Raw genomic sequence first — 12,870 nt, forward strand, 5'->3', positions numbered from 1 at the left:
TTACAATATCTTAGAAAAAACAAGACCTTGTCATCAAGACAAGTCCGATGGTCTTTATTCCTGGACCGTTTTAACTTTCAGATCACATATAGACCAGGATCAAGGAACATCCAAGCTGATGCTCTTTCCCGTTCTTTTACTAAACATAATGAAAAGGAAGAACAACAAACAGTTATACCGTCGACCAAGTTTATAGCTGTAACTTCTAGCCTACAAAAATACATTTTATTAGCTTTACTAAAAGATTCTACCATTCCATCATGCTGCGTAAAGGACGCCACTTCAGGATTATACTTCTACAACAATTTGTTATACGTTCCTCCTTCTGTAAGGAAGGAGATCCTACATCTACATCATACGAACCCTATGTCCGGTCATCCTGGAATCACTAAAACCCAGGATTTATTAACAAGGAATTACTGGTGGCCTGGTTTAAGACAAGATGTAGTTACCTTTGTGTCAGATTGTCATGTATGTGCAGCTTGCAAAAAAAAACACCACAGACCTTTTGGTTTACTAAAACCATTACCTATTCCTGAAGTCCCTTGGACCATGATTGGAATGGATTTCATAGTCGAATTACCACCATCTAATTCATTCACAACCATATTAGTGGTTATAGATCATCTTACTAAACTCTCTCATTTCATACCTCTTAAGAGAATTCCAAATGCTCTCACAACAGCTAAAACATTCTTTGATCACATCGTGAAACTCCATGGTTTACCGACCTCTATAGTCACTGATCGAGGGACTCAGTTTACATCCAGGTTTTGGAAGGAACTATGTAAATTGTTAAGAATCTCCTCTAGAATGTCAACAGCATTTCATCCCCAATCTAATGGCCTTACTGAAAGACTGAATCAGACTTTGGAGCAATACTTAAGGTGTTATATCTCACAGAACCAGGATGACTGGGTTGAATGGTTACCGCTTGCAGAGTTCGCATACAAGAATTCCATCAACTCTTCTACTAAAGTTTCACCCTTCTTTGCCACTTATGGTTACCATCCAACCACTGTACCCAACTACATCTCCACCTCAAAATCACCCTATGCTCTGGATTATGTCTCTAATTTGAAACAAACTATGACTTCCCTAAAGATTCACTTAGAGAAGTCTAAACGTACCCAAAAGAGTTATTTTGATAAAAAACATCTAACTCCACCTCAATACTCAGTTGGCGATAGAGTTTGGCTCTCAACAAAAAACCTCAAGTTAAAGGTACCAAGCAAAAAACTGGCTAACCAGTTCATAGGTCCATTCAAGATAAAAAGAATGATCAACACTAATGCAGCGATTCTTGATCTACCCGCATCTTACAGGATACACCCATCCTTCCATGTATCTCTATTTAAACCCTATCAAGGATCTGATGTTTGTATTCCTCAAGTCATCAAGGACTCTCCTCAGCTGATAGAAGATCAAACGGAATTAGAAGTGGAATCAATTCTGGATTCGCGCCACCGGGGTAGAACAATTGAGTATTTGGTATATTGGAAAGGGTATGGTCATGAGGAGGATTCTTGGATACCCCTTAGGGATTTACATGCTCCCCAATTACTCACATCCTTCCATCGTCTACATCCTGACAAACCAGGTTTGGATCCGGGAAGGGGGCGCCCCTGAAAGGGGGGATCTGTCATATTCCTGTACCTTTAAGAACTAAGACCAACCCACTCCTTCACCTCCCTTTAAAGGTGTGTTCAGTACACCTGTGCTTTGCTTGATAATTGAAGTTTGTAGTTTCCACTCTGCTTCAAGCTCTAAAGCTAAAATCTACAGATCCTGCTTTTGTACCTGTTTAAGGAAATCCTTGTTGTCATTTCTCCAGCTTCTAAACCTAAGAAGCATTTGCTGCCGCTTTACACATCAAGAAACAGATTTTGGCAGCAACTCTTGCAAACTCTGTGTTAACTCTGCAGTCTGATTTTCCAGCCAGCTCCGTTACTGACTGTTTACCTCTACCAGGAAATAAGAACAGCTTCCCTGCTGCGATCCGTTTTGACTCAGCGCCAACTTCGCTCTCTGCAGTTCTAAACTCACTCGCAAGTATCTTTAATTTTATATACAATTGTCTCTAGCTGTATATATTGTTATCCAAAGTTCTGCTGACATACAAACTGTTAAAGTGCTTACAACTGGTTAAATCTGGCTCTCTCCTTCTCTCTGTATCACACACTTTGCCTGCTGTAACCTGATACCTCTTGATATATGGACATTGCAGACTGCAAATCAGTTTCTCACTTCTAAGCTAAACTAAAAAGAGACTCTGCTATAAAAATCTGCTTTTCTCAGACAAGTACCAATAAGCTGCTTGTTTGCTGCCTTCTATCTTTAAAGAACAAAAATCTTTACAAGTGTGTAAAACATACAAAGGCTACATTTCATCTGTTTTATTCACTTTATTTTGATTCTGTAAAGTGTTATAAAAAGAACTTATACTAAGTAAATCAGCTATCTCCCTTGGTAATAACCTTTTGTATAAGCCTGTTTCACTTAAGGTTCTCTGGGAATAGCCACATTATACAAGCTTATAACAGGGGGGCAGATTAATGGTTAATAAATATTATGTAGGTGTCGGCGATGTTAGGGGCAGCAGATTAGGGGTACATAGGGATAATGTAGGTGGCGGCGGTGTGTGTTCGGCAGATTAGGGGTTAAAAAATGTATTATAGTGGCGGCGATGTGGGGGGACCTCGGTTTAGGGGTATATAGGTTGTTTATTGGTGTTAGTGTACTTTAGAGCAGCAGTGCCCAACCAGTGGTCCATGGACCACTGGTGGTCCAGGAGAAGATATTGGTGGTCCTTGACACCATCAAGCAGGAATTAATCTCCTCTGATGGTGTCACCCCCATTGTGCTGCAACTCCCTACAGTGCCTGGCTGGAGATCAGTGAAAACCGACGGAGGAGGAGTTAAATTGCAAACTCCCTACGCACGTTGCATAGTACTGCGCAACTTGCATAGCTAGATTGTGTTTTTAACTCATCCCTCCAGGTATGCTGCTCAGAGGAAGATGCTTCCATTTTAAAACCAGCAGAGGTAACTAAAGTCTTGGCTTGAAATAGTAGTATATAAAAAAAGAAAACAAAATTCCCCTCATATTTCATGTATTTTCTTCCCTTTACCTGTCTCTTTGTAGTAGTTTTCCTAAGTCTTTCAGATGGACTTACATCAAAGTTTTTAATTCTAATAATTTTCCAATGCACAAAGCCATTCCACCTGAATTCCAGTAATTGCCATCCAGCAGATCAGCCATATCCCACCAGTATTATAGTATATGCCAGTAACATCAGTCATGGTTAGCTCACAACCATATTGAGAGCTTTCTGATATAAACTTAATTTATTACTCCAATGTCTGTCCATGATCATAAGTAGTTTTGAATAATTCCTAACTGGGGAGGTGACTCGGAAGTCTTGTGGTCCTTTTAAACATAATTCTTTTTTTCCAACTTTTTGCCTCTCTGTTTCCAGCTCAAAAGTTGGCACTCACCCTTCATCTGTCATTTGAAAGTATTCTCTCAGTTCTGTCTTTCAGTTAGTTAATTCCAAAACTAATTCTTAAGAATGTGTAAATATGGGGGCGGAGCTTGGCCGCAGCTAAGATGGCTGTGTAATTCCAGAGCTCCGTTAACCAGATCCACAGCATCACCTAATTTAGCCTGGCCACCAAAGTACAGCATTCTCTAAGGATGGGCAATTAACCGCTTATGCCACAAGGTACTGCAGGACAAGTCTTTTGTGGGTGATTGACAGCGCTGACGGACGCACCCGACGCCATTAACTGTGTTGCAACTACTATCCCTCCCGCAAGCAGCAGCACCCCCATCAGCAGAGAAGCCAGACCTGCCGGGTAAGAGCAGAGTAATCAGTAGACAGATGGTGACGTAGCTACAGCCAGGAGGTGTGTAGGTAGCTGTCCAATCATAGCCCTTAAAACACAGTCAATGCAAACACTTGCGGCGGGGTGCCCGCTGAAGAAAGTCGAGCAGACTTGAGAACATAAGGTACAAAAGGTAGCAGCACTCCAATGAAATAGGATAAAACCAGGGTCTTTATTCTTCCATAATTAAAACAGCAAACAGCAAAAGAAAGCAAGGATTCATGCAATGCAGTACAGCACAACACAAAGAGCAAAAAAAAGTCATGGGAATGGGGAGCGGAGTCCTGACATGTTTCGTGCTGTTCAGCACTTAATCATAGGATGATTCCCCACCTTTGTGGTGTACCATTTGACTGGTTTCTAACCAATCAAAATTTCAAAAGCTATACACACCTTCCAATGCATGCTATACACACAGTCCAATGCAAGCTATACACACCCTCCAATGCATGCTATACACACCCTCCAATGCAATCTATACACACCCTCCAATGCAAGCTATACACACCCTCCAATGCATGCTATACACACACTCCAATGCAAGCTATACACACCCTCCAATGCATGCTATACACACCCTCCAATGCAAGCTATACACACCCTCCAATGCAAGCTATACACACCCTCCAATGCAAGCTATACACACCCTCCAATGCAAGCTATACACACCCTCCAATGCATGCTATACACACCCTCCAATGCAAGCTATACACACCCTCCAATGCAAGCTATACACACCCTCCAATGCAAGCTATACACACCCTCCAATACAAGCTATACACACCCTCCAATGTAAGCTATACACACCCTCTAATGCAAGCTATACACACACATTCCAATGCAAGCTATACACACCCTCCAATGCAAGCTATACACACCCTCCAATGTAAGCTATACACACCCTCCAATGCAAGCTATACACACCCTCCAATGCAAGCTATACACACCCTCTAATGCAAGCTATACACACCCTCCAATGCAAGCTATACACACCCTCCAATGCAAGCTATACACACCCTCCAATGCAAGCTATACACACACCTTCCAATGCAAGCTATACACACCCTCCAATGCAAGCTATACACACCCTCTAATGCAAGCTGTACACACCCTCCAATGCAAGCTATACACACCCTCCAATGCAAGCTATACACACCCTCCAATGCAAGCTATACACACCCTCCAATGCAAGCTATACACACCCTCCAATGCAAGCTATACACACCCTCCAATGCAAGCTATACACACCCTCCAATGCAAGCTATACACACCCTCCAATGCAAGCTATACACACACCTTCCAATGCAAGCTATACACACCCTCCAATGCAAGCTATACACACCCTCTAATGCAAGCTATACACACCCTGCAATGCAAGCTATACACACCCTCCAATGCAAGCTATACACACCCTCTAATGCAAGCTATACACACCCTCTAATGCAAGCTATACACACCCTCCAATGCAAGCTATAAACACCCTCCTATGCAAGCTATACACACCCTCCAATGCAAGCTATACACACCCTCCAATGCAAGCTATACACACCCTCTAATGCAAGCTATACACACCCTCCAATGCAAGCTATACACACCCTCCAATGCAAGCTATACACACCCTCCAATGCAAGCTATACACACATCTTCCAATGCAAGCTATACACACCCTCCAAAGCAAGCTATACACACCCTCTAATGCAAGCTATACACACCCTCCAATGCAAGCTATACACACATCTTCCAATGCAAGCTATACACACCCTCCAAAGCAAGCTATACACACCCTCCAATGCAAGCTATACACACTCTCTAAAGCATGCTATACACACCCTCTAATGCAAGCTATACACACCCTCTAATGCATGCTATACACACCCTCTAATGCAAGCTATACACACCCTCTAATGCATGCTATACACACCCTCTAATGCAAGCTATACACACCCTCTAATGCATGCTATACACACCCTCTAAAGCAAGCTATACACACCCTCTAATGCATGCTATACACACCCTCTAATGCAAGCTATACACACCCTCTAATGCAAGCTATACACACCCTCTAATGCATGCTATACACACCCTCTAATGCAAGCTATACACACCCTCCAATGCAAGCTATACACACCCTCTAATGCAAGCTATACACAGCCTCTAATGCAAGCTATACACACCCTCTAATGCATGCTATACACACCCTCTAATGCAAGCTATACACACCCTCCAATGCAAGCTATACACACCCTCTAATGCAAGCTATACACAGCCTCTAATGCAAGCTATACACACCCTCCAATGCAAGCTATACACACCCTCCAATGCAAGCTATACACACCCTCTAATGCATGCTATACACACCCTCTAAAGCAAGCTATACACACCCTCCAATGCAAGCTATACACACCCTCTAATGCAAGCTATACACACCCTACAAGGAAGGAGCTTAGATTTAAATGGTGCACCATAAAGGAAAAAAAAAGAATATTATTACAAACATACATAACAATGAATAAAAAAATACATGTATATGTGGATAAAAACAATTTCATACACATATGAAAATATAAATGAAAAAACATTGTTGTTGGCTCCTAATATTGACTGTTGAAAAGACTTTTGCATCTATTTAGGTTTATCACACATCTATAATAAATAGAAAATGTGTTTGTATAATTCTACAAATAGCCTCACTATATCCATCAATTCATATTTTTTGCTTGGACCAATTAGATTTAATATGGTCCAATGCTACATACTGATGTAATTGAATTTAATTCTTAACTATTTGATGTACCCTATTTTTACAAACTCAAAAAATCTTCAAACCATTCTGAGACAAAAAGAAGGAGGGAGAGATTTCCCCTTTGGGGAACTTACTTATTTCACTGTGTCCAATGTACAACACACTCAACTGTCACGGATGAAACATACACATATACACACACATATACATATTTGTCAAGAAGCACAATAATGTGTGCATTATCTATCACATATAAAAGACCCAAATCATACAATAGGCCCTATTAATAATGTGTGTATATATATATATATATATATATATATATATATATATATATATATATATATATATATATATATATACATGGGTATATATCAAAAACACATAAATGTGAACATTGCATGTCTAATGCAAAAAAAACAGTAATACAAAAGGGTCTATTATCCAAAGATAAGAGAGAAAAAGGAAAAAATATATCCCATACATCAAAATTATGTTAATGTGAAAACATATACATTAAAAAATGCAGATATTAGATTTGCAATTATATACACTGACATGCATTGAGGCTAGACAGATGACATAGGATAGCAGATGCCATCAATCATAGTGGTCACATATAATATAATCACCCTACTGTAACTGGATTTATTCAACAAAGTCGCTGATATCCCATTCTTTGTTGAGGCCAAAGGGTGTCCTAGTATTCAGTTTCCATATCCAGTAAAGTTTTTTTTTGGAAAGTATTGTATTAGTATTACCACCTCAAATGGGCCTTTTGGCTAAATCAATTACTTTGACTGTAAACTTAGATTGATCAGTAAAATGTAGACCATTAAAATGCCTAGCTATACTCGAATCCTTATTATAGTTCTTGATGTCTCTCTTATGTTCCCCTATCCTGGATCTGAGGGCATGTGAAGTCTGACCAACGTATTGTTCCGAACACAGAGAGCATTCTATGAGATAGACTACAAACGTTGTGCCACAATTGGCATAATGATCAATCTTAAATTTGGCTTTAGTTGAATGACTGATGAAGTCTATTCCCATAGAAATGTGCTGACAAGTGTGACAGTTCCTTGACAGGCATTTAAAGGTCCCTTTCCTGTTAAGCCATTGTGAACATTTTTCTCTGATATTGTTATTACTCATACTGGGGGCAAGCTTCCTAGCAAGTGTTGGTGCCTTTTTTGACACAAATGTGATCTTATCTACAACTTTGGCCAAGGCATTATCACCCTTTAGTATAGGCAAGTTCTTTCTGATGATATTGCATAAGTCATTAAACTGCAAGGAGAATTCTGTAGAAAAAACACTACATCTTTGTCAAACACTTCATTCTTACCCTTTCTACATAAAGAGTTGTAATTCTTCTTAACATCCTCCAATGACCGTTGCAATATATCACATTTGTAGCCTCTGGCAATTAGTCTGTCCATTAATTGACCAGTCTGATGATTGAACAAATCATCAGAATTTGTGTTCCTTCGAAGCCTAAGAAACTGGCTCTTGGGAATTGATTTTATTAAATGCTTGGGATGGCAAGATGAGGCATGTAGAATCGTGTTACCAGATGTGGGCTTTCTAAATGTGTCTGTGATCACTTTATTAAGTTCCACTGAGCCACATAAAGTAAGGTCTAAAACGTGTATTTCTATATCCTGAATCTCACCAGTAAATTTCAAGTGAAGGTCATTGTTGTTCACATAATCCAAGAATTCTTCAAAAACTAAATTGCCTTTGACCACAAAAATGAGATCATCAATATACCTCATATATGTACATATATTGTCAAAAAAAGGATTGCTGCTATTGTAGAGGCTGCCAAGCTCCCACCATCACACAAATAAATTGGCGAATGAGGGCGCAAATTTCGCCCCCATCGCTGTACCACATGTTTGTAAGAAATATTCACCATTGAACATAAAATAGTTGTGGGACAGCAGGAACTCGACAGTCTCACAGTTTGAACTCCCTTGAGTAATTGGTATAGTTGTCCAAGAAGAAACAGACTGCTTGTATACCTAAAGTATGCGGTATACATGAATACAATGAGACCGCATCAATCACCACCCACCTATAATCAACATTCCATTTGATTTTATTGATAATTGTAAGCAAATGAGAAGGATCCCTTAAATAACTACTCAAACCTTTAACCAAGGGTTGTAGCACAGAGTCAACCCACTCAGATAAGGGCTCAAATAGTGAGCCTATCCCAGAAATTATTGGGCAACCTGGTTGGTTGACTGCGTCCTTGTGTTTGGGTAGGTGGTGAAAGACGGGCGTCACTGGATGCACTGCAATTAAAGATGCATACTCCTCATTGGATATAAAACCCCACGCAAGTGCGTCCCCAAGCAGTCTGTCAAGCTTCCTGGAGAACTCCTCAGGGTTAGAGGTTAACTTTCTATATGTGATTCCATCATTTAGTTGTCTGTAGGCCTCATTAATATATTGTGTTTTGGACATAACGACTACGTTCCCATCTTTATCTGATGTGCGAATGACGAGTCTTGTTGGCTTTCCCAATTGTTTAATAGCTATCTTCTGTTTGTTTGTAAGATTGTCACGACTATTAGTATGTAACCTTTGGTGACCTAAATGTACAATTTCCCTTTCGACTTGCTTTTGAAAAAGGTTAATATGTGTACCTCTAGATTGGGTCGGATAAAAATTTGATTTTGATTTTTTCGGTTTGGGTACAAGTGAATCATTGATCTCAGTGTCATCATGTCCCAGATTTTTTAATTGTTCCAAAGCACATATATCTTTGAAATCAAAATTATGAATCAAATTCATGTCTAATACAATGGCACTGGGATCAAATGAACCACTATGTTCCTCTCTGACCTCATTCAGTACATCATCATCATCAATCTCATTACTATCGACAGAGTTATGGAAATGCTTATGTAACGTTAGCTTCCTTACAAACTTATTAACATCAAGTAAAGTATTGAAAACTGAAAAATTGTAAGTTGGAGCAAAACCTAAACCCTTAGATAGAACAGTTATATGATCTTTAGTAAGTTGAAAGTCCGATAAGTTGATCACACTGAGGGTTAATTCTTCTTGGGCCCCCTCTTTGAAACTCTTCTTACTTCTCCTGGATCCGGCTCTGCACGTCCCTTTCCTTTTCCTAAAGGGATTTCCCGTGTTCTTACTTTAGGACAAACATCATTTTCTTTTTTCTTACGTTCTTCATGAGACGAACCCTGTAACGAGAGTAAGGGAGGGGCAGAAAGAGAGGAAGAAGAAGAAGAAGAGGATGAGGAAGATGAGCTCTCATCTGAAGAGACTGAGTCTTGGTCAGAAGTGTCCAATTCAGTTGATGAGAACACTACTTTCTTGCTTTTTTTATTATGATTTTTCTTTAAGATGGATTTAGGCTCTAACATAGAAACAGATGGACTTGCCAAGGATGACCTCTTCTTATGCTTGTTCTTGTGCTTGTTCTTGTTTTTATTTTTGTTCTTACTTTTACTTTTATTAAGATTAAGACTCTCTCCATCTGTATCAGTGTTAGCACTTGAGTCATGGCTTCTCTGATTGACAGAAAACCTATGCGGTCTTCTAATAAATCTGGACCAGTCGTATACATTATTTTTCATGTAATCATCTTTATCCCTGTTAAATTTTCTGCCTTTTAGTGATGCTAATTCACTATCACTTTTTCGTATTCTTTTCTTCATGGTGGATTTTAATTCAGCATACTCCTCATCTTGTTTGTGATTCTTTAATTACTGTTTGATGCTGGAAATCTGTCCCTTTAAGGAGTCTCTTTTGGAGTTTTTACTTCTAATAAGAATATCAATGATTGTTAGTGAACAGGTAGTAAGTGCTTCTTTCCACTCAGTTGTGAGGTCAACATCATTTAAGTCATAAGAAGGAAACTTTTTTATCCTTAATCCCCTAGGGATTCTCTTGGATTGAAGATAGTGCTCAAATGCTACTACATCCCACATCAAATGAAGGTCCATCATGAGTAACCTTTCAAGTTGGTTAAATAAACTCTTTATATCTTTGTCCACAAACTCCTTGTCTTCCAATGAGAAAATCGACTGAAAATAAGTCTTCCTGCTCTGTACATCAAAAATAGATTTATTGAGGCTAATTGCCTCCCCCTCCATGATTGTATAAAATGCTTATGTGTTGTGTGCTGTACTGCATTGCATGAATCCTTGCTTTCTTTTGCTGTTTGCTGTTTTAATTATGGAAGAGTAGAGTAATCCCCACTTGGCACGCAGGTTGTGGCAGCCTAGGGAGGTATCCAGAGAGTGCCTTCACTTATACACCCGCCGAGACACTGTGACAGAGCGCAACTTGGCAGCGGGCCACACAGACCGGAAGCCGCCATATTGGGAGCTGGAAGCAGTCGCAGCAACCGACCGCTGCTAATCACATCAGCCATAGCGCTTGGGCTTTTACTACCCTTGGTCCCCCTCTTTGCTGTTTATTACAGGCACCTAACACCTGATATCACTGCAGGACCTTTGCTAGGGAGGGGTATGGGACTGCCGCTACGGCTGGCCTCTGTCCTTCCTGAGTTTCACACCGCAGGCTCCCCAACACCTACCCAGAACAACCCTTGGTGGTGATCACTTTCTCCCTTCACCTGCAGCCCCAATGCACTTAACTGCCTCTGCAAGAGGCTTTTGTAGAGACTGGTGCAGGACATTAATAAAAAAAAAAAAAAAAAAACCCTAACAACAAAAAAGAAAAATAATTTCAAAATAAACACTTTTGACCAAGCCTAAACAGACTATCACATAACCCTGCTAACCTAATAAGCCCAGCTCTAGGTGGAAGGGCTTACATCACTGGCAACTATAAGGCTGCAGCCCACCATTAATGCAAAACGCTCAGCAAAGCCTCATAAACTACCGAAGCTGTCTAGTCACAAAGACAGCTCGGTTGGCCAGTTTTTCTTCCCCCCCCGAGTTCAAAGATCACGGCAAGCAGAGAGATCAGTGTGTCACCGTTAAAAAAGGCGCCAACACCACAGAAGAATATGGAGGATGCAGGGGAAAGCACACCAGTGGCAAACACCATTCTCTCTACACTAGCGTCCAAACAGGACATTGCAGACATAATTCGCTCTTGTATAAGAGAAGAAATTGCCGAAATAAAGCAGGATTTACACTCTGTAGGTAATAGAGTGGAGGCACTTGAAGAATTTATTGACCATCTGCAAGAAGAAATTAATGAGACCCAAGATACCACAAACCACCATACGGCACTCATAGCTGATCTTCATGATAAAATCGAAGAACCTCAGAATCCGCGGAGTGCCTGAGTCGATGCTGCCTAAAGATTTCCCAACCTATCTCCCAGCCCTGTTTGCACACCTTAGGAACACCTCACCCACCACAGATATCCCATGGGTCAGAGCCCATAGGGCCCTCAGACCGAAGCCCCCTGATACGGCACCCCCCAGGGACATCATCATGAAGTTCAAGGAGTTCCGTGAGAAGGAAGAGCTTCTGAACCTCTCACGAAAAAATCAACCTGTGAAGTTTAGGGGGGTTTTCCTCCAATTCTACCAAGACCTGTCTCAACGGACACTGCAAAGGAGAAGGGATCTATCCTGCTTGACCACACTTCTTCGCCAAAAGAAGATTCTCTATAGATAGGGTTTCCCATTTCACCTTTACGTACTACATGGAAACAGAAAATTAATCTGTAAGTCCCAGGACGATATCAATGATTTTTGTACTGCTCTAGAAATAGACCCCCCGGCGGGACTTTCTGTAGAGGAACCGGTAGAACCTCCTAAGAAGAGACCGGCTAGAACCGATCCGGGAAACTGGCGCTGGGTGACCTCCAAATCTAAGAATCACCCGCCGACAGAGCCTCAAAGCTCTTCATACCAGAGCACGAATTAGAGGGCCTTCCTTCGTGCTGGACTTCCTTTGAAAATGTAGCCGGGAAAGGCTGCGCTGTTTTCTCCATTAGAAATGTACCTTGGTAACGTAGGTAACGTATGGTTTATGTTGCACATATCTGTGCTCAAATAGTATAATATGTTTTCTATGTATGTAACTGTTTTCCATCTTTGTAAAGATATTGTTAGTTATAATTGTGATTCATGGTATATCTCCTCAGGCCGCCAGGGTGGGGGACTGTGAGAGCGGGCACCCCCGTGTTGGCGGCCAGACGAAATGGCCGTTAGGCGTCAGTCAGACTTAATGTTAAATCATTTTGAGTGGATACTAGTTATTATCCCCTCTTGT

Source organism: Bombina bombina, chromosome 7 (genome assembly GCF_027579735.1).
Source record: "Bombina bombina isolate aBomBom1 chromosome 7, aBomBom1.pri, whole genome shotgun sequence".
Classification (NCBI taxonomy): Eukaryota; Metazoa; Chordata; class Amphibia; order Anura; family Bombinatoridae; genus Bombina; species Bombina bombina.